This window comes from Drosophila navojoa, chromosome X, assembly GCF_054131105.1.
Source record: "Drosophila navojoa isolate 15081-1374.11 chromosome X, UAZ_NAV_1.0, whole genome shotgun sequence".
Classification (NCBI taxonomy): Eukaryota; Metazoa; Arthropoda; class Insecta; order Diptera; family Drosophilidae; genus Drosophila; species Drosophila navojoa.
The window spans coordinates 31,134,034-31,156,074 of NC_142895.1; the positions used below are offsets into that span (position 1 = coordinate 31,134,034).

Below are 22,041 nucleotides of genomic sequence, written 5' to 3' on the forward strand. Positions count from 1 at the left end.
ATTTACAAAAAAGAGTTTTCCGCGGGATTTGAACTCGCACCCAAGTCATGTTTGTCAAAAGAACAAAAACAAATTGAACCGGCGCCTTTGCCGACAGCGCCACCACCTACTGTCAACATTTGTAATTAAAATGAAATCCAAAAATGAAATTCTTGTTAAATTTGTTTTAATAAATGCCCCTTTGTAAACATAGCATCATGCTTACGCTATCGTCTTGCTTGAAAATGTGGTAGCTAAAATACAATAAGCTAATAACAGAGCGTCATCTGACAAAACTACAATGACAGCTAGAAAATCCAGAAATCAATCGCAATTCTTAGAATGCTAAAAAGCGCGCTTTTGTAACGTAAGCAAACGCTTAAGAATCTGCAATAGGTGTGACCGAAAGCTATCAACGAAAATTACCATACATTTGTACTCAAAAAGTGTACGATCAATATAATAATTATCGATTACTCGATAAAAATTACCAAAGGCTACAATTTAATCAAAAAGCATAATTGTTTTGTACTCAATTTTTTTAAAGCCAAATTAAATTTGAAATAAGAATAAGTGCCTTTTTGTAAACATAGCATCATGTATACGGACTGTGAATGAGTATTCCCAGTAGGTAGCGCCCGAATGCAACGTTCTTACTTGTTTTGAAGTACAATAATTCAAAAGTTTAGGCTAAGAAAATATACCTTTTCTGCTACGATATTTATTTACATAGATGACACATGGCATATGCGATAACATAATTATTTGGGGAACAACAAAAAAATAGAAAACCTCATGAAAATGAAAGTTAAAGAATGTCTCTTTCGCGATGCGCTTTTACGTGCGTAAGGCTAAGCAGATCGCACCAAATCAACCGATGCAAGTCTTATTATCGTAGGTGATGAATAACTTTGGTTTAATAATAATAATAACTTCAGTTTTGTTTTTTTTTTTTTTTTCTCGCAAAAACAATTTTCACATCTGCAACAAAAATAAAAATATAAGTAATACTCAAAGTTATCTCTCAATTTTGAGCAAGGCGGAGAATGGTAGGTGTGGAGATCCGTGCCAAGAGAGCTTTCTGTGGAAGGCGATCCATACATAGAAAGCTCCGTGGCACAAGCCACTGAATGAACTTTCGTATAGGAGCTTTATTATTATTGTTACTTTTGTTCCTTTTGCTATTTATAATTAAGAAAGTAGAATTCTCTTTAAGATATACATATATACATACATTGGTATGCGATATCTCTAGTAGTACTGATAATATAGTGTGTTGAGCATTGCGCACTGCAAATAAAACATGCTGTTTTAATCTTATGATCACGTTCTGATAGGCTCATAGAGATAGTCCGACAACAAGAGAAACAAGAGACTGCTCGACTGAAAGATATCCTGAACCCTCTGATATTCTAATCATTCTGCATTTCTTTTATGTATACATACATACACATGCATATACACGTAAAGGCCCGCGCTCTGCTAACTGCGCAGTTGACAGCGACTGGTATACACGGACCTAGGAAAAACAATTTCAGGTCTCTAGCTTTTATATCTTACTTACATACTGACAGACGAACGGCCGCACAGACAGACAGACGGACAATCAGCTCACCTTGTCGCCCTGATCAAGAATATATATACCCTGTGGGGTCTGCCACGCCTCCTTCTGCTTGTTACATACATTTCAACACGCCCTGTTGCCGCAGGGGCATGAAAAAGGTTAACAGTGTGCCTGTGTTTTAAAGCAATTTCCAGCTGGATGTGAAGCGTATGAGCAAAACGACATGGGAGGATGTCAGTGGCTAACCGTTGTTTGTTTGGGTTCAGGGTATAAACAAGTAAGAACGTTGCAATCGGGCGTTACCAACTGCAGAATACTCTATATACTGCATACTGTAGAAAGTTCAGTTTTTCTCGATTCGCCACGCCCCTACTGAGCGTAGACACTTAAATTGCTTACGCTCAAAAAATGACAAAATTACTGGGTATTTTGTGATATGCCACGCGCTTAAAGAGACGTAATAATATTATTTGGGGAATCGATAGAGGAGGTTATTGGTAACCTAACTATCCAAATTTGAAGCTTCTAGCTCTTATACTTTAGGAGACATCAACTTTTGCGGTTTGCCACGCCCCCTTGGGGCGGAGATAAATCCATCACAGCTCGTTGGACTTGGGAGGTCAACCTGCGTAAATATAAGTTAAGACTATCGACAATGTAAGGAGGCTGGAGAGTCCAGTCAGACATTCAAGGGGAGAGCCCAATCAGTAGAACTGATTTGGGGTCAGTTTATATTCGGACTAGAGAGAGTTTAGATCTATTGTTACTAAATTATATAGAATATATTATTTCATTGAACACAAAGTTGTTTATATTCACAAGAACTCAACACAGCGTCCCCAATCACTAGCGCTCTAGTGTGGGAAAGCTTAACTTATATATCAAATTTCTGGTCTCTAGCATCAATAGTGCCACTGACCAAACAACACATAGACTAGACATGTAGTACAAAGTTTTTCAACACCGAAAAATCTGTCTAGCAGGTCCCGGCCAACTTCGTATTCGCTCGGCTTGGTATTGGCTGGCTCGGGTAATGAAAGATAGCACGACGAAATCAGTGCGCTCTAAGCACGCAAACGAAATGGTCATGTATGCGCTTTTCGTTTTTTGTCTTACTCTCCCTCTCTCTCTCTCTCTGTGGGCTCTCAAATCATGAAGCTCAGCAGCGCACAAAAATTGAAATTTCTTCGCGACGGTCCCAGCTCTTTTCTATTGAATGAAGAGTATACTGAAATCTTAAAATCGTTTGCGACATTCATGCAAACAAAATGTTAGCGTTTCGATATATATTTATGGGAAGGGTATGAATGCGTTGAGGCGCATAAAGAATATGATCTCGCGACAGGCATGCCCACACACACTTGTAGTCCCTTGCTACATGTATGAGCATTTCTGACCTGCGTGCGTTACTCTTGCTGCTTGTAGCAATTTTAAAGCCCAGCATTTGCATTTGGTCGGTCTTGTACATGTATCATTTGATTGTGTGTGTGTGTTCACATAGAATGCGATGCTCACAATTATGGAATAGCACTTGTAGAAGCATTTGTATGCCTGTGGGCTTTTACATGTACGTGTGTGTATGTGCATATGTGTATGCATGGGACATGAACATTGGCGTGGGCCTACCTCAACTTAGAATTAATTGACCAATTTAGGGCTCGAGTTGAAGAGGCGCGCTTGTATGTAGGTCAGCTACTAACTTAATATTAATTATTTTATTTCTAATTATATTAATGATATGAAATTAAACAAATTCTTATTTGAAACAATTGTTTTTATAAATTAATGACTTCAATAGGTAAATTTATTTATTCCATAATTGTGAGCATCGCATTCTATGTGAACACACACACACAATCAAATGATACATGTACAAGACCGACCAAATGCAAATGCTGGGCTTTAAAATTGCTACAAGCAGCAAGAGTAACGCACGCAGGTCAGAAATGCTCATACATGTAGCAAGGGACTACAAGTGTGTGTGTGCATGCCTGTCGCGAGATCATATTCTTTATGCGCCTCAACGCATTCATACCCTTCCCATAAATATATATCGAAACGCTAACATTTTGTTTGCATGAATGTCGCAAACGATTTTAAGATTTCAGTATACTCTTCATTCAATAGAAAAGAGCTGGGACCGTCGCGAAGGAATTTCAATTTTTGTGCGCTGCTGAGCTTCATGATTTGAGAGCCCACAGAGAGAGAGAGAGAGTTAGAGAGAGAGAGGGAGAGTAAGACAAAAAACGAAAAGCGCATACATGACCATTTCGTTTGCGTGCTTAGAGCGCACTGATTTCGTCGTGCTATCTTTCATTACCCGAGCCAGCCAATACCAAGCCGAGCGAATACGAAGTTGGCCGGGACCTGCTAGACAGATTTTTCGGTGTTGAAAAACTTTGTACTACATGTCTAGTCTATGTGTTGTTTGGTCAGTGATAGTGCTTAAGATATAGCAGAATTAAAAAAAAAAGAATCTATATTTTCAGTTCCGATTTGCCACTCCGCTAGTAGGCATTGATATATAATTTTTCTACCCATCTTTAAAGAATCGAAACATTAGCTCACGTGCAAAATTTCAGCATTCTAGATTTACAACTTTGGGAGATACAGTTTTACCCGATTTGCCACGCCTCCAATGGGCGGAGATATATCCGCCATAGCTGGTAATCTTGGGTGGTCGACGCGGATCTACATATCAAATTCCAGCATTTTCTGATTTGCCATACCCCTAGTGGGCGGATCCAGAAAATGTTAACACTTTATAAATTGGCGATATACACGAGTGTATGTTCCAAATTTCTCTAGCTTCAATAGCGCCGAAATAGACTGCGTTCATATGGACAGACGGATAGACGGACGGACAGCAAGACGGACATTGCACAAAACCAATATACTCATTTCACTTTCGTGAATGTGTATAAAAAAAAAAGTAACAAGGCTCTATTCGGGACTGCTCGACTTAGAGATATCATGAACCCTCCAATCTGATATTCTAATCATTCTGCACTTTCTTATGCACACATACATACACATGCATACAAACGCACGTATAAGAACGCCCCTGCAAGTCTCTAGCTATTATATATGCTGAGATCGATGCGTTCATACATACGGAGGATGGAAGGATAGACAAACGGACAAGGCTAAATCGACTCAGCTCGTCAGCCTGATCAAGAATATATATATAAACTCTATGAGATCTGTCACGTCTCCTTCCTACTACATCCTTTTAATAAAACCATTTTAAAATGCGTTGAGGGTATAAAAACGATTGAAAGGTATTGGCGTTTGAACTACCCGATCTTGTTGCCCTATATTCTACTAATGATATTTTCCCTACCGTCTTTTCCAGGTGTCGACGCTATCGACTTGTTTCATATTGTAATTCAAATACTGTCGGTAAGTTATTCACCATAACATACATATAGGAGATTATGTAGATATTCGGGAGTTGGAGCCAAAGCTGAAAAGTAGCCTCCAGTTGAGCAAACAACATTTGGCTGGAATATGATGCAGTCGTACAAAAAGAGCACTACAACACTGCGCAGCAGTGTTGGCAATATTATAAGAATTTATTTGTTGAATAATTTCATTTCTAGAGGTACGATCTTAATGAATTTTTCAGAACGTAATCACAATATTTAAATGTATGCATATACCGATGAACAAGTGTCTAAATATGCCTAAATATGTGTATTTAAAATATGCCTTTTACAAATATGATGGTGAGAGGGTGGATACAGGGGTGGAGGGTAAATTTTAACAAAAATCGAAATTGTATAAAACGCATCTTAATATACATTTTAAATTTTGAGACTCTAGCTTTAAAGATGTAAGATGTATAGTTTTATAACTGTTTTTATACCTTGAACCCATTGAAAATGGGAAATCAGGGTATAATGGTTTTGTTAAAATGTATGTAACAGGCAGAAGGAGGCGTGGCAGACCCCACAAAGTATATATATTCTTGATCAGGGCGACGAGCTGAGTCGATTTAGCCCTGTCCGTCTGTCTGTCCGTCCGTCCGTCCGTCCGTCCGTATGTTTGAACGCGTCGATTTCAGAAGATATAAGAGCTAGAGACTTCAACTTTTTTTTTTAAATGTCCGTATATATCACGCGCATATCGAGTTTATCACTAAAAAACGATAACTCATTCCGATACTTTTTTATCGATAAAAAACCTTATCGAAGATCACTTAAAAAATTATATCTTCTACATCTTTCAGGCTAGAGTCTCCAAATTTAAAATGTATATTAAGATGTATTTTATACAATTTCGGTTTTTGTTAAAATTTACCCCCCACCCCTAAATCCACCCCCTCACCCTCATCTTTGTAAAAGTCGTATATCAAATACTAGAAACTTGTGCTTCGGTATACACATACATTTCAACATTATGATTACTTGCTGGAAGTTTCATTACGATCGTACGTCTAGAAATTAAATTATTCAACAAATAAGTTCTCATAATATTGCCAACACTGCAGCGCAACCCAAGCGCAATAGGTTATAAATTTATATCTCCTACATTTTTAGAGCTATAGTCTCAAAATTTTAAAAATATATTCCAATGCAATACAATTTCGGTTTTTGTTATATTTTGGATATCGGCTCCAAATTCACCAGAATCCCCAGTGAAGGTCAGATTCTAGTATAGCTAATTGTGAATGATTTGACATGTTTTTTTAAAATGCCAAATATTCAATAGAATATGTAGATCATATGCTGAAAGTTTCATTAAATTCGGTTTAGTCAATCGACGTTAAAAAATAACAAAATGTTTGGCCAATTAACAAACGCACGTGCTGCAGCAACAGCAGTTTTCCAATACGTGTGCACAAATGCATTCAAACATCTTCTAGCACATTCTTAGAATCACATCAGCAGTTAGTTTCGTTTAGTTCTGCTAGATGGCGTTGCATCACTGAATCTATTTCAGTTTTGACATTGCAAATAATAACAGAGAAGTGGAGTCATGGTAGAGAGCGCGGCGCTTGATCGCGAGGTCTCTGGTTCAAATCCTGCTGGGCGTATTGTAGTTTTCTTTTAATTGCTTCAAAACTTTTATATATTTGTGATTAAATTTCTCTTATATTTTTTCAAAAATCGAAATTGAAATTTTAACATTTTTATTAGTTTGGTTGTTCTTGCACATTCTTAAAGTCACATCAGCAGTTAGTTTGACTTAGATTTGGTAGATGGCGCTGTAGCAGTGAATCTATTTCAGTTTTGACAATGAGAATTAAAACAGAAGGGTAGCGTCAAGGTAGAAAGCGCGGCGCTTGATCACGAGGTCTCGGGTTCAAACCCAGAGCGTGTCGTAATTCTTTTTTTTTAATTGTTTCAAAATTTTTATTTATTTAATTAAATGAGCTTTCTATTTAATTTATATTTTTAAATACATCGAAATTAAAATTTGAACCATACTAAATGTGCTTTTCTATTAGTTTGGTTCAGGGTAGTATCTAGTCGAGCGCTCTCGACTAGAGTTTTCTTACTTGTTTTTATATTCGTTTATTTACAATCTTATTATACAACAAGTTGCAAGAGTGTTGGCTCGGATAGCGCGCGATGCTTGCGAGACGGCCGTAAAGCATTGCTTCGCAAGCAGTATGCGCTACATTAGCCTGGTACAGCTCGTCTTCTTATTCGCTCGAACCTGCGCAGCTCTATCTTCACTGTGGCCGCGAAAGTGCTTGTTAGTTCCCAAGCTTCCTCCGATTCCAGCATGACGTTGACTATGTTGTCCGCTCTGATGGAGCGGCCCAGTGCCTCTTCTAGACAACGCCTCTCCTCCGTCCACATACGAAAAGGATGTGGTTGGCGTCTTCCACATGCCCTCGCCCGCACCAGGGGCACTCGTCAGTTCCTTCGTGACCAAAGCGCTTCAAATATCTCTGAAAGCATCCATGGCCCGAGAGGATCTGCGTAAGATAGAAGTTAACCTCGCCGTGTTTGCGGTTAACCCATGGTTTGAGCTCCGGGATGAGCTTGTGCGTCCACCGCCCTTTGGCTGAGCTATTCCACTTCCTTTGCCATCGTGCAATGCTGTTCGTCCTGGTAGCGTTGTGTCGCACATGCGCGTGCGAATTCCGCTCCACGGCTTCGGCGACCAGGTACTCCAGTGGCACCATGCCGGCTATGAGAAGCGCCGCATCATCGGAAATAGTCCTGAAAGCGCAGCTGACTCTGATTGCGCTCAGTCTGTAGATCGCGCAAATGTCCCAGCTGTAGCTCGGCGTTGCCATCGCAACAGCAGCACAGAGGATGACAGACCTAATGACGCTCATTAGAAGGAGACGTCGTTGCTGTTTAGGTCCCCGCGTGTTAAGCATAATTCTTGAGAGAGCTGTACAAGAATCAGCTGCCTTTTTATGCACATATTCTAAGTGCGCGCGGAAAGTTAATCTTGTGTCTAACATGACGCTAAGATACTTAATCGCCCTCTTTGGTGCGATGCTGACGCTGCCTATCCTTATATTGGCAGTCTCTACTTTCTTGCGACTGCTTACTAGGACGACTTCCGTCTTGTGCACCGCAAGCTCGAGCCCAGCTCCTGTCAACCACCTTCGTATGCGATTGATACTTTCGCTGCATATATCCCCTGTATCATTAAGCTCCTTGCCTATGGTGACTTCAGCTATATTATCAGCAAAGCCAATGGTGTACGCACCTGCTGGTAGTTCCACGCGCAGTACGCCGTCTAACATGACATTCCACAGGAGAGGCTCCAGCACTGAGCCTTGGGGTACTCCAGCTGACACTGTATGAGTTTGGGGACCCTCACTCGTATTGTATACCAGTGTTCTTCCTCTGAAGTAACTCTTTATTGTTTCTTTAAGATATTTAGGGATATTATATTGTGACAGCGCATCCAGTATCATATCCCAACTAGCTGTGGTGAAAGCATTCTTAACATCCAGGGTCGCGATGATGCAGTATTGCTTCGTCCCGTGCCTCCATCTGGTGCCTTGGATGGCGGAAGTTGCCAGGCCAACAACTTTTTCTAGAGCATCTATTGTTGACCCGGCCTTCCGGAATCCAAATTGATTTGGTGATAGGCCTATGGCGCCTAGGAGCTAGCAATAGCAGTCTCCAGTCTAGAGCAGATCAATTTCTCAAACACCTTTCCTATGGTGTCTAAGAGGCAGATCGGTCTGTATGATGATGGCTCGTCTGGTGGTTTGCCAGCCTTGGCTAGCAATACCAGGTTCTGGGTCTTCCATTTTGTAGGGAACGTCTCTTGTAGTAAGTATTCGTTGAATAATTCGGCGAACGTACTAGAGTGCAAGGCGAAGGCTAGCTTTAGCGCACGATTTGGGATCCCGTCCGGCCCTGGAGCTGTGGTGGTTCTAAGACCTCTGAGAGCTACTAAGATTTCTTCGTCTGTAACTAAAACAATTTGAGTGCTCGTTGAGCTCTGATTTGCAGACTCGGACTCCGGGGCATGAATGGAGCTTAATCTCTCTGGAAAGAGTGTTTCCACAATCGATGTAAGCTCCAGACGATCCGTCGGCTGCACCTGTTTACCTGCGTATAGTCTTTTAACAACTTTCTTATATGCCCTGCCCAAGGGTCATATTCGGCTGAGTCGCACAACTCTAGAAAGCATTCTCTTGCTTGCCCGAGTTGACGTAGACCTACCCCGAGCCCGTTGATAGCTTCTTCTCGCCTGGATGCATTTGCGTCGAATGTCACCCATTTGTGCATTCCACCAATACGTAGGCTCTTGTTGAGAGAGAGACTGAATGGCCTCTGAAAAAGCCGCGGGATCAAAAATATCCAGCCGATACGATTCTCTCCACAAGGTTGACGCCCTGGCAGGTGGCTCACCTATTGTGAACAGAAATGCCGTATGATCGCTGCCCGTATAGCTATCGCAGTGGCTCCATGTTGCTTCCCGAACGAGGGATGAAGTGACAAAAGTAATGTCAATTACAGATCCGTATCCAGCCCGACTGAAGGTGAACTCATGGCCAGTGTTGAGCAGTGCAACATCTAGTATCGCGAAGATCTCCAGTAGGATACGACCTCTGGCATTTGTTGTGTGGCTACCCCATTTTTACGCCCATTAGTTAAAATTTCCTGCTATAATGGCCTTTCGACCTCTAGCATCTTCGGCAAGCTCGTCAAGCACCGTTGTGAATTCACTGAGCTGCATGTTGGGGCCCGGTAGCAACTGTAGACCTATAAGTTACCATATCGGCCACGTACGAACCCATTGAATAATTTAAGTTAAGCTGAAGGAACCTTAACATTTCATTTTACGCACAGAGTGGTCCGTCTGCTTTTCACCTTTCCGGACGCAGAGGCTACATTTTGGTGGCTTGGTGCATGCTTTTGCACTGTGACCCATCTCTCCACATCTGAAACAGGTGCACTTGCCCTTGCATAATCGAGGCATTTGAAACAGCGTTTAGGCCCAGCTGTTCGCATTTGTCTGTCGATCTGCCTGGTTTGATTTGCAGCCCATAGAGCCATTGCTTCTACTGGGTTCGCACCTCGCAGTTTTTAACCGGTCGGTAACAGAGTCAAGACTACGAGATCCCCTTAACACTTCCAGCAAATAATATTTCAATAACAATTCGCACACGCACAAACACACACAGACGCACATAAACTGCGTTTGAGCTGCGCTGCAGCGTTGGCAATATTATGAGAATTTATATTCTAAATAATTTAATTTCTAGACGTACAATCTTAATGAAACTTTCAGGACATAATCATAATGTTTAAATGTGTGTATCTTCCGAAGCAAGGATGAAGGGGTGGATATAGGGGTGAAGGATAAATTTTAACAAAAACCGAAATTTTATAAAATGCATCTTAATATATGTGTGTATTAGATTAGGGGACTCTAGCTTTAAAGAGGAGCTATAATTTTATAACTGATTTTCGATAAAAATTGTTATCGATAAAAAATAACGGAATGAGTTATCGTTTTTATACCCTGAACCCATTGAAAATGGGAAATCAGGGTATAACGGTTTTGTGTAAAAGTATGTAACAGGCAGAAGGAATCGTCGCAGACCCCATAAAGTGTATATATTCTTGATATAGCCCTGTCCGTCTGTCCGTCCGTCCGCCCGTCTGTTCGTATGAACGCCGAGATCTCAGAAGATATAAGAGTTAGAGAGCTGAAATTTTGTGTGCATACTCGTGTATACCATACGCAGTAAGAGTTTGCTCGATAACTTTTTTATCGAGAATAATCGAAAAATTGATTTTGTTTTTTCAATCTCATTTGAACACTTTTAGACCTGGAGACTTCAGATTTACTGTGTATATTGTATATATGTTGAATACGAACATTTTGTAATTTACAGATTTTGGATACCACGCCCCCTTCGCCTCTAATTTGTAAAAAACGTATTTCAAGTACTAGAGACTTGTGCTTTGGAATGTACACTCATTTTGACCATATAATTACGCCCTAAAAAATTTCATTAAGATCGTATGTTTACAAAAGAAGTTAGTCACCAAGTAAATTCGTATACCATTACCCACACTGCAGCGCAGCCCAAGCGCTGAATGATAAGAATATCAGCTTGGAGGGTTCAGGGTATCTCCTAGTCGAGCAGTCTCGACTAGAGTCCTCTTACGTGTTTAGTGATTCGTTCACGCACTCTTGCTGCATTGTGCAGACAAGAGAGACGAACCTACTCTATTGTATGAATTACACAATTTACTACAAAATCCACTCCCAGTTCAAGCTCATTACGATAAGGTTTGCGGGATTAGACTCGCACTATTTAGATTAACTAATTGGGGAGTCTTCGCAAATGAATGTTTTATGTATTTTCGTGCATTTGTTGTTAAAGTATTTATCCGCTTGGCTTTGGATAGCAAAATTTGGTACAATTAGTATCTTGGAGTTATTTACGGCTAATGGAACAATGTGTAATAACAATGTATTTGTCAAAAACTGGTATCTTAATTTTAAAGCTAACAATCGTGTCTTTAATTTCAGTTTCTAAATTTAACAAACTATATATGTATATGTTCGTCTGATTCAATTTCGATTGCTTTTTCTTTAATACTTTTGTAAATTAATTCCATCTCTTTTTCGTTTAAAATAAACCTAGGTATTATATTTAATTTGGTTAGCAGAACGCTTTCGACAATATTATTAATGTGATTGTAAAGTATTTCGATATTTACGTTAATTCTTTCTGTAAATTTGAGTAGATGGATTTCATTATGCTCATCATTTATCGTTTTGAATATGTTATTTTTATAATTTCTGATAAAATTGTTATTTATGTCTTGTTCCTTATTAATACGTTGAGAGATGTATCTTAAATCTAGTTTCTATTTCATTATTGACAATTTGTTTGTTAATGTTGTCTATTATGTTGTTTTTATTTTTTGACAATTCATTAATTTTGTTATTGATTCTTATGTCGTCATCGGCATCCATATTGCCTGTGACTACTTTTATTACATTGCCAAACCCATTTATTAGGCCCCTTTTGGTTCTATTCTTAGGTAGTGAGAATATTTTCGATTTTACTTGGTTTAGTTTTAGTTTAGTTTTGATAGACTTTACAATTTCATTAGACAGATGCGATTTCGTAAGTTCATTTAGAAAAATTTCGAATTTTTTAATATTACTTAACGAATCTTGTAAATTAATTTTGTGGATTAAGTATTTATGTGTTACAACAAGTTTTACATTTCCTAAATTTATCAAGGACTTTATCAAGACTTTATTGTTTTCCGAAAATTGTAGGTAATCAAATTTTTGTGCACAAATGTTATGCAATCAGTTAAATCCGTGCACTTGACGTGTGCAGACGTGCCTAATTGTGAGCGGTGAACGCACGCAGCTTATCTTTTCGAGGGGAGGATTTACACACTGTTACACACTGATTGCGCTCTCTGAGAGCAAGAACACAGACGCAGTATTGTGATTGGCTGATTTAATCACACCATAAATTTAGCCTTTCTGACTAGTCAGGCTGTACTAATGCCATCCCTTCCCACTAGAAGCACCTTGTAAGCGGAATATTGGACTTTGGATCTCGCCCCATCGCTGTCGGTAGCACGACAGAGGAAGGGGTCACGTGTTTGACAAATAACCGCGCCAAACCAACCTGGCAGGCTATTAAGGTGAAAATGACCAATAAAAGGAGAATTTCTCCAACACCCAATGATGGCTGGAAAGTCGCCTGGAGGAAAAAAAAATCCTCCTCCTCCGAAATGTCGTTTGAACCAGGGTAAATAAGACGCAGTAATAATAGTAAGACAAGACGAGCAGCAGCTAGAGCCAACGCTGCTCGTGAATTGGAAGCGCTCGGAGAAACTGCTAGTACCTCGAGGAAATCAAATAGATTTGCACTTCTTGCAAATACTGACGAAGAGAATGTTGATGATCAATCAGCTGAAACTAGGAAAAAGTGTGCTGTAACAACTGCCGAGGCTCTTATGCCAAGACCACCGCTAATATTCTTGCCGGACATTACTAACTTCAAGGAAATAGTCGACGATTTAAAAGAGTCGACTAGATCGCTTCTGCTATAAAACAGGACGAGAAGGCCGAAGCTGTATCATGGCCAACAATATAGAGTGTTTTAAGAATCTTCAATATTATTTGGATGAATCCGAGCTGTGCTTTCGCACGTACCAGCCAAAGTCGGAATGTGCGTATCGAATCGTCGTGAAGGGATTACATCACACTGAATCTATTAATTCCGCTCCAGGGTTTCGGCGACCAAATCCTCCAGTGGCACCATGCCGGCTATGAAGAGCGACGCGTCATCGGAAACAGTCCTGAAAGCGCAGCTGACTCTGATTGCGCTCAGTCTGTAGGTCGCGTAAATGCCCCGGCTGTAGCTCAGCGTTGCCATCGCTCTTGACCATATTGCCGCAGCATAGAGAATGACTGACCCAATGACGCTTATTAGAAGAAGACGTCGTTGGTGTTTACGTCCCTGCGTGTTAAGCATAATTCATGGGAGAGCTCTACATATTCACATATTTTAAGTGCTCGCGGAAAGTTAATCTTGTGTTTAACATGACGCTAAGATACTTTATCGCCCTCTTTTATGCGATGGTGACGTTGCCTATCTTTTTATTGCCAATTTCCACTTTTTTGCGACTGCGACTTCCGTTTTGTGCGCCGCTAGCACGAGCCCAGCTCCTGTCAACCAGTTTCGTATGCGATTGATCCTTTCGCTGCACATATCCTCTGTATCTTTAAGCTCCTTGCCTATGGTGACTTCAGCTATATTATCAGCAAAGCCAATGGTGTGCGCACCTGCTGGTAGTTCCACGCGCAGTACGCCGTCTAACATGACATTCCACAGGAGAGGCTCCAGCACTGAGCCTTGGAATACTCCAGCTGACACTGTATGAGCTTGGGGACCCTCACCCGTGTTCTATACCAGTGATCTTCCTCTGAAATAGCTCTTTATTGTTTCTTTTAGATATTTAGGGATATTATATTGTGACAGCGCATCCAGTATCATATCCCAACTAGCTGTGGTGAAAGCATTCTTAACGTCGAGAGTCGCAATAATGCAGTATTGCTTCGTCCCGTGCTTTCATCTTGTGCCCTGGATGGCGGTCTGTTGTTGACCGGGTCTTCCGGAAACCATATTGATTTGGTGACAGACACTAGTAATAGCAGTCTCCAGTCTAGAGCAAATCAGTTTCTCAAACACCTTTCCCGTGGTGTGTGAGAGATTCTGGATTTTCCATGCTGTAGGGAACGATTTCTGAATTAAACATGCATTGTATGCATAGCTCGGGAAACGTATGTACTTGGGTGCAAGACGAGGGCTAGCTTTAGCGCACGATTTAGGATCCCATCCGCCACTGGAGCTGAGTTAGATCTAAGACTTCTGAGAACTACTAATATTCCTTCGTCCGTAACAAAAACAATGTGGGTGCTCGTTGAGCCCTGGTTAGCAGACAAGGACTCAGGGGCATGAATGGAGCCTAATCTTTCTGGAAGGAGCGATTTAAGCTCCAGACGATCCGTAGGCTCCATCTGTTTACCTGCGTATAGTCTCTTAACTACAATCTTATATGCCCTGCCCCAAGGGTCGCACAATTCTAAGAAGCATTCTCTTTTGCTTGCCCGAATGGCCTTCTTCAACTGTCTTCTAGCTGCATAACTGTTTTTCGTGAAAAGTAGACCTACCGCGAGCTCGTTGGTAGCTTCTTCTCGCCTGGATGCATTTGTATCGAATGTCACCTATTTGTGTATTCCACCAATACGTAGGCTCTTGTTGTCTTGCGGCGTAACATGCTGCTATTGTAGGCACTCTGAATTTGGGCTACCATTTGGCATGCTCTGGCCTCAGCATTACCAACTGTTCCCAGCGACTGAATGGCCACTGAAAAGGCCGCGGGATCAAAAGTATCCAACCTATACGATTCCCTCCACAAGGTTAGCACCCTGGCAGGTGGCTCACCTATTATGAACAGAAGGACTGAATGAACGCTGACCGTATAGCTATCGCAATGGCTCCATGTTGTTTCCCGAAAAAGGGATGAAGTGATAAAAGTAATCTCAATTACAGATCCGTATCCAGCCCGACTGAAGGTGAACTCATGGCCAGTGTTGAGCAGGGCAACATCTAGTATCGCGAAGATCTCCAGTAGGATACGACCTCTGGCATTTGTTGTGTGGCTACCCCATTTTTGCCTTGAACGTCGCCGCTCAGATGCTTTAGATTTGGGTCGGTCTTGACTACACGAAGCATGTCCGCATAGCTGCAACCACCCACCCCTGAAATCGCGATTGCGGCACTTGTGGGTCGTTTTTGGATGGGCTCGCGTCCTTTAACGACTGTCCAGCTGTTTGGGTTCGTCTGTCGACCTGCCTGATTCGAATTTTCAGCTGTAGCCTGTAGAGCCATTGGTTCTTTTGGGTTCGCTGCGCCTTTATTGGGCCTCGGCTTTTTTGTGAGTGTTTTCCTCTGATCGGTGGCAGCTTCCCTCTACCGCTTGGGCGTATTGCTACCTGAGATCGCGCTAGTGCTCGCTTTCTCCAATACTTTCTGGAGCGGCATGGTCTGCACCTCGCAGTTTTTAAGCGTTAACGTAAATCCTATTTGGGCTAACGCTTCTTTTAGTGAGTTGGGTGCCTGGCACTCAGCCACTGTGGACTGATTAAAGGTCGACGGCTGCGGCAGCGCCCTCTGTTGTTGCTGCGGTGATCGCTGCAACGAGGAACGACGCGCGAAAGCTTGCAGCTCGACATGCATACTCATGTATACCATGCGCAAAACGAGTTTGCTTTATTTTTTCGATAAATCATCCGATAACTTTTTTATCGAGAATAATCGAAAAACTTATTATGTTTTTTCAGCCTCATCGAAACACTGTTAGGCCTGGAGACTTCAGATTTGCTGTGTATATACATATGATGAATACAAACATTTTGTAACTTACAGACTTTGAATACCACGCCCCCTTCGCCCCCAATTTGTAAAAAACGTATTTCAAATACTAGAGACTTGTGCTTTGGAATGTACATACATTTGAACATTATGATTACGTTATGAAAGTTTCATTAGGATCGTACGTCTAGAAATTAAATTATTCAACAAATAAATTCTCATAATATTGCCCACACTGCAGCGAAGCCCAAGCGCAGTCGCTGCTTACTGCGCAGTTAGCAGAGCGCGGGCTTATGCTCGCGTTTGGATGCATGTGTATGTACATATATGTGCATAAAAGAAGTACAGAATGATTAGAATATCAGATTGGAGGGTTCAGGGTATCTCCTAGTCGAGCAGTCTCGACTAGAGCCTTCTTAATTGTTATAATTATTTTAAAATATTTATATATTTAACTAAATGAGTTTTCTATTACTCTTATATTTTTAAATACATAGAAGTTTAAATTTCAACCATGCTAACTGAGCGTTTTTATTAGTTTGGTTATAACACATTCTTTGAATCATATCAGCAGTTTGGTTTATGTTTGCTAGAGGGCGCTGCAGCAGTGAACCTATTTCAGTTTTGCCATCATGATTTTCACAAGCGGGGTGGAGTTGTCACTAGCGGCGCGGGGCTTGATAAAGAAGATTCGGGTTCGAATTTTTTAATTGTTTAAACATATATGTATATATATAGGTGATTTAATGAGTTTTATATTTATCTTATATTTTTAAATACATCAAAGTTGAAACTTGAACCATACGGAATGACCGGTTTTATTAGCTTGGTTCAAGGTAGTATCTAGTTGAGCATTCTCGACTAGAGTTTTCATACTGTTTTTTTGTACCACCATTATATTGTACATATATTCAGAGACTAACTGATGAATTGTTTAGTTTGCAATTTTTCAAGGCCTGCTCAAGCACTTCAAATCAGCATCTTGCTGCTTATTTAAGCCCGTAAATAGCTTTATTTGATTTGCATACATTTACATTATTGCAAATATTTCCTTGAAGAATTTTCATAATTATATCTTCCTTCAGTGTAGCATTAAGAAAAACACTTTAACACAATATTATATTGATTTGTAATGGAAAATATTACTCAAAAACTAGAAATCCTAGTAACAGGAGCAAATGTTTCATCATGATCAATTTGATATTTTTGTGTAAAACCCTATGCTTTATAATCGGAAAATGCAATTTCAGATATGCCAAGTTATATGTGAGCTTATGTTATAGATCTATAAAGATTAATGAAAAAACTATATGTCTACGCCCATTAAGGGAGTCACAAATCGGACCTGAAGATATAGTCAAAGAATGTCGTGTTACCTTTTAGCTGAACAATATTAATATAGATAGAAGTACAATATAAAAGTAAAAAGACACAGCGGCTTAGACAGACATAGTGGCATTTTCTTCGTTTGTTACACAGTCGAAATATTTGAATGAGAGCAGAGTACCTACGATTTGATTTTTATACCCTGAACCCATTGAAAATGGAAAATTAGGGAATAATGGTTTTGTTAAAATGTATGTAACAGGCAGAAGGAGGCGTGGCAGACCCCACATTGTACATACAAATATTCTTGATCAGGGTGACGTCCTGAGTCGATTTGACCCTGTCTGTCCGTCCGTCTCTCCCTATGTTTGAACGCGTCTATTTAAGAGCTAGAGACTTGACCTTTTTATACCCTAAACCGATTGAAAATGGGAAATCAGGGTAGAATGGTTTTGTTAAAATGTATGTATATATATTCTTGATCAGGACGACGAGCTGAGTCGATTTAGCCATGTCCATCTGTCTGTCCCTCCGCCTGTCCGTCCGACCGTATGACCAAAGGTAAAGTTTAACAAAAACCGAAATTATATAAAATAGACATGAATCTACATATAACATTTGGAAGCTCTAGCTCTAAAGGTGTAGAAGATATAATTATATAACCAGCTTTCTATAAGGTTTTTAATCGATAATAAAATATCGAGAGCAGTTGTCGATTTTTAGTGATAAGCTTGATATGCGCGTGATATACACGGACCGCGTTCATACATACGGACGGACGGACGGACAGGGCCAAATCGACTCAACTCGTCGCCCCGTTCAAGAATATATATACTTTGTGGGGTCTGCCACGCCTACTTCTGCCTGTTACATACTTTTAACAAAACCATTATACCCTGATTTCCCAATTTCAATGGGCTCAGGGTATAAAAACAAGTAAGAGTGCTCTAGCCGAGACTGCTCTTCTTTTATACACACATATGTATGCATACACATGCATCCGCACGCACGTATAATAATTGCTCTGCTAACTGTGCAGTAAGCAACGACTGCTCTGCACTGTGGGCAATTTTATGAGAATCTATTTGTTGAATAACTTCATTTCTAGACTTACAATCTTAATGAAACTTTCAGAAGATAATCATAATGTTCAAATGTTATGCATTAAAAAAATGTATGCAACTCAATTGATAGTGTGTAGTACAATAATTTATGTGTTAAAGGTTGCCGACAAATTTTCAAATAGTGAAAAATGTTGATTTATTTTAGTTTTGTTTTTATTTTAGTTTTGTCAATACTGTGATGTCAATACTGTTTTGTCAATACTTAACTCAGTTTCAAGCATCAGGTAAAACATATGCATATATATTATAAAACTTCACAGATACGTCTTGGGGCGGTTGAAGGAATGCTGCCATGATTACAAGCTGTTAAAAATATATTTACATCAATCAAATTAGAAAAAAAAAACATATGCTTTTTTGTCCGATTTTCAAAAATGTCCGGCTTTTTTTTATTTAAAGTATCTTCCCATTAAAAACAGCTATTTTGGTTGTTCAAAACAAATTCTCAAAAAGAACTTATTTGTTAATATAATTTTTAAGCTATAAATTCATAATAAATACCTTCAACTCTAAATCCCATTTTAAATAATTTGGACCAATCAATCAAACGTTTTACCATTTTAATGTTTGCCTTTGGTGTTGTAACGAACCTTCGGTTTATCCCGAGTCTAAGCTGGGCTAGTTTCAGCTGACTGTGGATTCGTGCCAACAAATTTATTTGTTGAAGCCCCTGCGATAATAATTAGTCACTTGTGATTTTAGGTTTTATAGCGTAAATATATTCTCTTGAATAAGTTAAAATGTACACGTCACTTAAAGTTATGCTGACTCGCTGGTTGGCTTTAGCGAAGCACACCTACCGAGCGCTGGTTCAACGCACTCCGGCTGCGAGAGTATTGTGCTAAAAACACGCTAGTTACCGGGACGATTCGGGAAACGCCAGGACTTCGGTCTGAACAAAACTCTGGCGGTTCGCTCAGATATGCAGGCCTCGCCTACTATCCCACTCGCTCACAGCACAACACTAGCTTCGTTTTCGCTCACAAACACTTCTCTTGCGCACGGCTACGCGAACTTACTCAGATGTGCAGGCCTCGCTTAAGCCGCTGATATGCACCGATGTCCTGATCGGTGCCGCTGATGCTGCTGATTGCCTCTTTTGTTGTCGCAAGGATTCCCACTGGTTGTCCTTGCTGTTCCCACGATGTCCTTGCTGTTCCCACGATGTCCTTGCTGTCCTTTGAAGTCCTGGGAGTCCTGATTCACCACTCGCGTTGACTTTCACTAATCACTTTAATCACCAAACTTTTCTCAAGCCTCTCACTTTTCTCAAACATATCAGCCTCTCAAACATTTCCAGCCTATCCACCCTCGTATGGAGCCGCCGGTGGCCTTTTATAGCCCAGCCACAGGCCCTGCTTCGGGTGATAGCGGGGCCCGTTCGGCTCTGGAGCGGGGCCTTTCAGCCGCTCGTGCCCATAGAAACGGTAAAGTGGCGTGATCCGGGTGACGCCACTTTCCCGCCAAATTGCGTGGCAGCCTCCCATTGGCCGAAGTACCGTTGGTGCCCTGCGAGTGAAAGTGATCACTACTATCACCCGGCACGAACGGCACCTCGGCTAACGGTCCCCGATGATCGTCGTGCGTGCGACGCGAACCCATTGCTGAATCTGTAGGAGCGAAAGAGACCGCCTCTAACAGGACTTTGACCCCCTTTCCAGTGCGAGGGTCGCTCCTACCGTATTCGCGTCGCTGTGTGGAGCAACATATATATGCACGTATATGCATATAAACGCACAGCAAATACGTACGTTCATATACATTAATACGTGCATACCTATATTGCTCCTCACAGTGTAATAAAAAATTCACTTCGCTACGAAGCTTTCAATGCTAATAATAGAAAATCCCGTTAGATTCCCGCAAAAACTTGTTTGCAATCAAGAAGTTGGAGCATTTTAGAGACAATGAGAGTGCGTTCGGTCATATTATTTTACGACTTTTTGATTTTTGGCCTATGGACGGAACCACTGTGCAATACTTGTTTATAAGGAAATAAGAGCTTAATAAATTTATAGTTTATATATTATTAATATACTGTAGAAGGAGTATAGAGTTTTGTTGGATCAGTTTATCTGCATGCACGGTTGCGTTTCGCGTAATTGCAAAATAAAAATGTAGGTAAAATAAATTGCATGTTTCATGTTCGTAATCCGACATGCAATCCTCAGGAAGTGGCCGCAGTCACCCACACGACTACAAATGGAGGCTCACCCGTTTTCCTAGGGATGGGGTGTGGCGTGTGCTAAAAAAAAAATTCGCTTTTCTGTAAAGGAAAGAAAGTTTTAACAAGAAAGAAAGCTCTAGTCGAGACTGCTCGACTACGAGATCCCCTGAACCCTACAAGCAACTGATATTTCAATAATAATTAGCAAACACACACGCACACACACACACACACGCATACATACAAATACACGCACACACACACGCATACAAACAAACACACGCATACACACACTCACATATACAGGCGATTGTGCTTGGGTTGCGCTGCAGTGTTGGCAATATAATGAAAACTTATTTGTTGAATAATTTAATTTCTAGACGTACGATCGTAATGAAACTTTCAGAACGTAATCATGATGTTAAAATGTATGTGTATACCGAAGCTCAAGTCTCTAGTATTTGATATACGACTTTTACAAAGATGAGGGTGAGGGGGTGGATTTAGGGGTGGGGGGTAAATTTTAACAAAAACCGAAATTGTATGACATGCGTCTTAATATACATTTTCAATTTGGAGACTCTAGCTTGAAAGATGTAGGAGATATAATTTTTTAAGTGATCTTCGATAAGGTTTTTTATCGATAAAAAAGTATCGGAATGAGTTATCGTTTTTTAGTGATAAACTCGATATGCGCGTGATATATACGGACATTTTAAAAAAAAGTTGAAGTCTCTAGCTCTTATATCTTCTGAAATCGACGCGTTCATACATACGGACGGACGGACGGACGGACGGACGGACGGACGGACGGACGGACGGACGGACAGACAGACGGACAGGGCCAAATCGACTCAGCTTGTCGCCCTGATCAAGAATATATATACTTTGTGGGGTCTGCCACGCCTCCTTCTGCCTGTTACATACTTTTAACAAAACCATTATACCCTGATTTCCCATTTTCAATGGGTTCAGGGTATAAAAAATCTGAATAGTGGATATTACATGTTTGTTTTAACACACGATAATTTGTGTTCATTATTCGATTCGGTTATTTATAGAAACTAGATAAATATCGTAATAATCACATGTGGGCATAGCTATCAAAAACCTGTTAACAATTTTAACATAAACACACTCAATTCACTCTTGCTTCGATGTGTTTAGCGAACACGGCTCTCGCATACATACCAAAACAAACACAAAAAACTTTTTGCCTCAACCAAACTCAGCCAAACTCCGGATCCGGTTGGGAACGAACTCAATGAAGAACCAACGCTATCTGCTACTCTCTGACCTTGTTCTGAGACTGTCAATAAAATACATGCATTGGCAGACGTTAGGTAACGGTCATAGTTCAACGGTTATTTGCGAAATAAGTGGGATCTTTCTTTGCAACGTGATATCTAGTTCCATCGATTATCGCTTTCACTCTCGTGTCACGAGCCCAGCTCCATGGTAGCTTGCGTGCATTTGACCGGACTAGTTTATCTCACTCACTCGCACTCAAAAGGTCTGTCTCGCT

The 22,041-nt window shown here is 40.6% G+C and overlaps 1 protein-coding gene and 2 long non-coding RNA genes across 5 annotated transcripts in view; 1 reads left to right on the plus strand and 2 right to left on the minus strand.

The window, feature by feature from the left end:
• Positions 1-5,172, minus strand: part of LOC149090828 (uncharacterized) — a 75,515-nt gene extending 70,343 nt beyond the window's left edge. Inside the window, exon 1 of the long non-coding RNA XR_016197471.1 lies at positions 5,086-5,172. This is a non-coding gene — a long non-coding RNA (uncharacterized LOC149090828). The remainder of the gene's footprint in view (positions 1-5,085) is intronic.
• X11Lbeta (amyloid-beta A4 precursor protein-binding family A member X11Lbeta) overlaps positions 1-22,041 on the plus strand; it is a 152,493-nt gene that overhangs the window by 109,282 nt on the left and 21,170 nt on the right. For all 3 annotated transcript variants that reach the window (XM_089264594.1, XM_089264595.1, XM_089264596.1), the window contains one exon: positions 4,899-4,945. The gene's annotated coding sequence lies outside the window, so the exon portion shown is untranslated. The remainder of the gene's footprint in view (positions 1-4,898; positions 4,946-22,041) is intronic.
• Positions 7,047-8,614, minus strand: LOC149090831 (uncharacterized). Its single transcript, XR_016197518.1, has 2 exons — positions 8,269-8,614; positions 7,047-8,036 (listed from the first exon to the last, which is right to left on the minus strand). It is a non-coding gene; the product is annotated as an uncharacterized LOC149090831 (long non-coding RNA).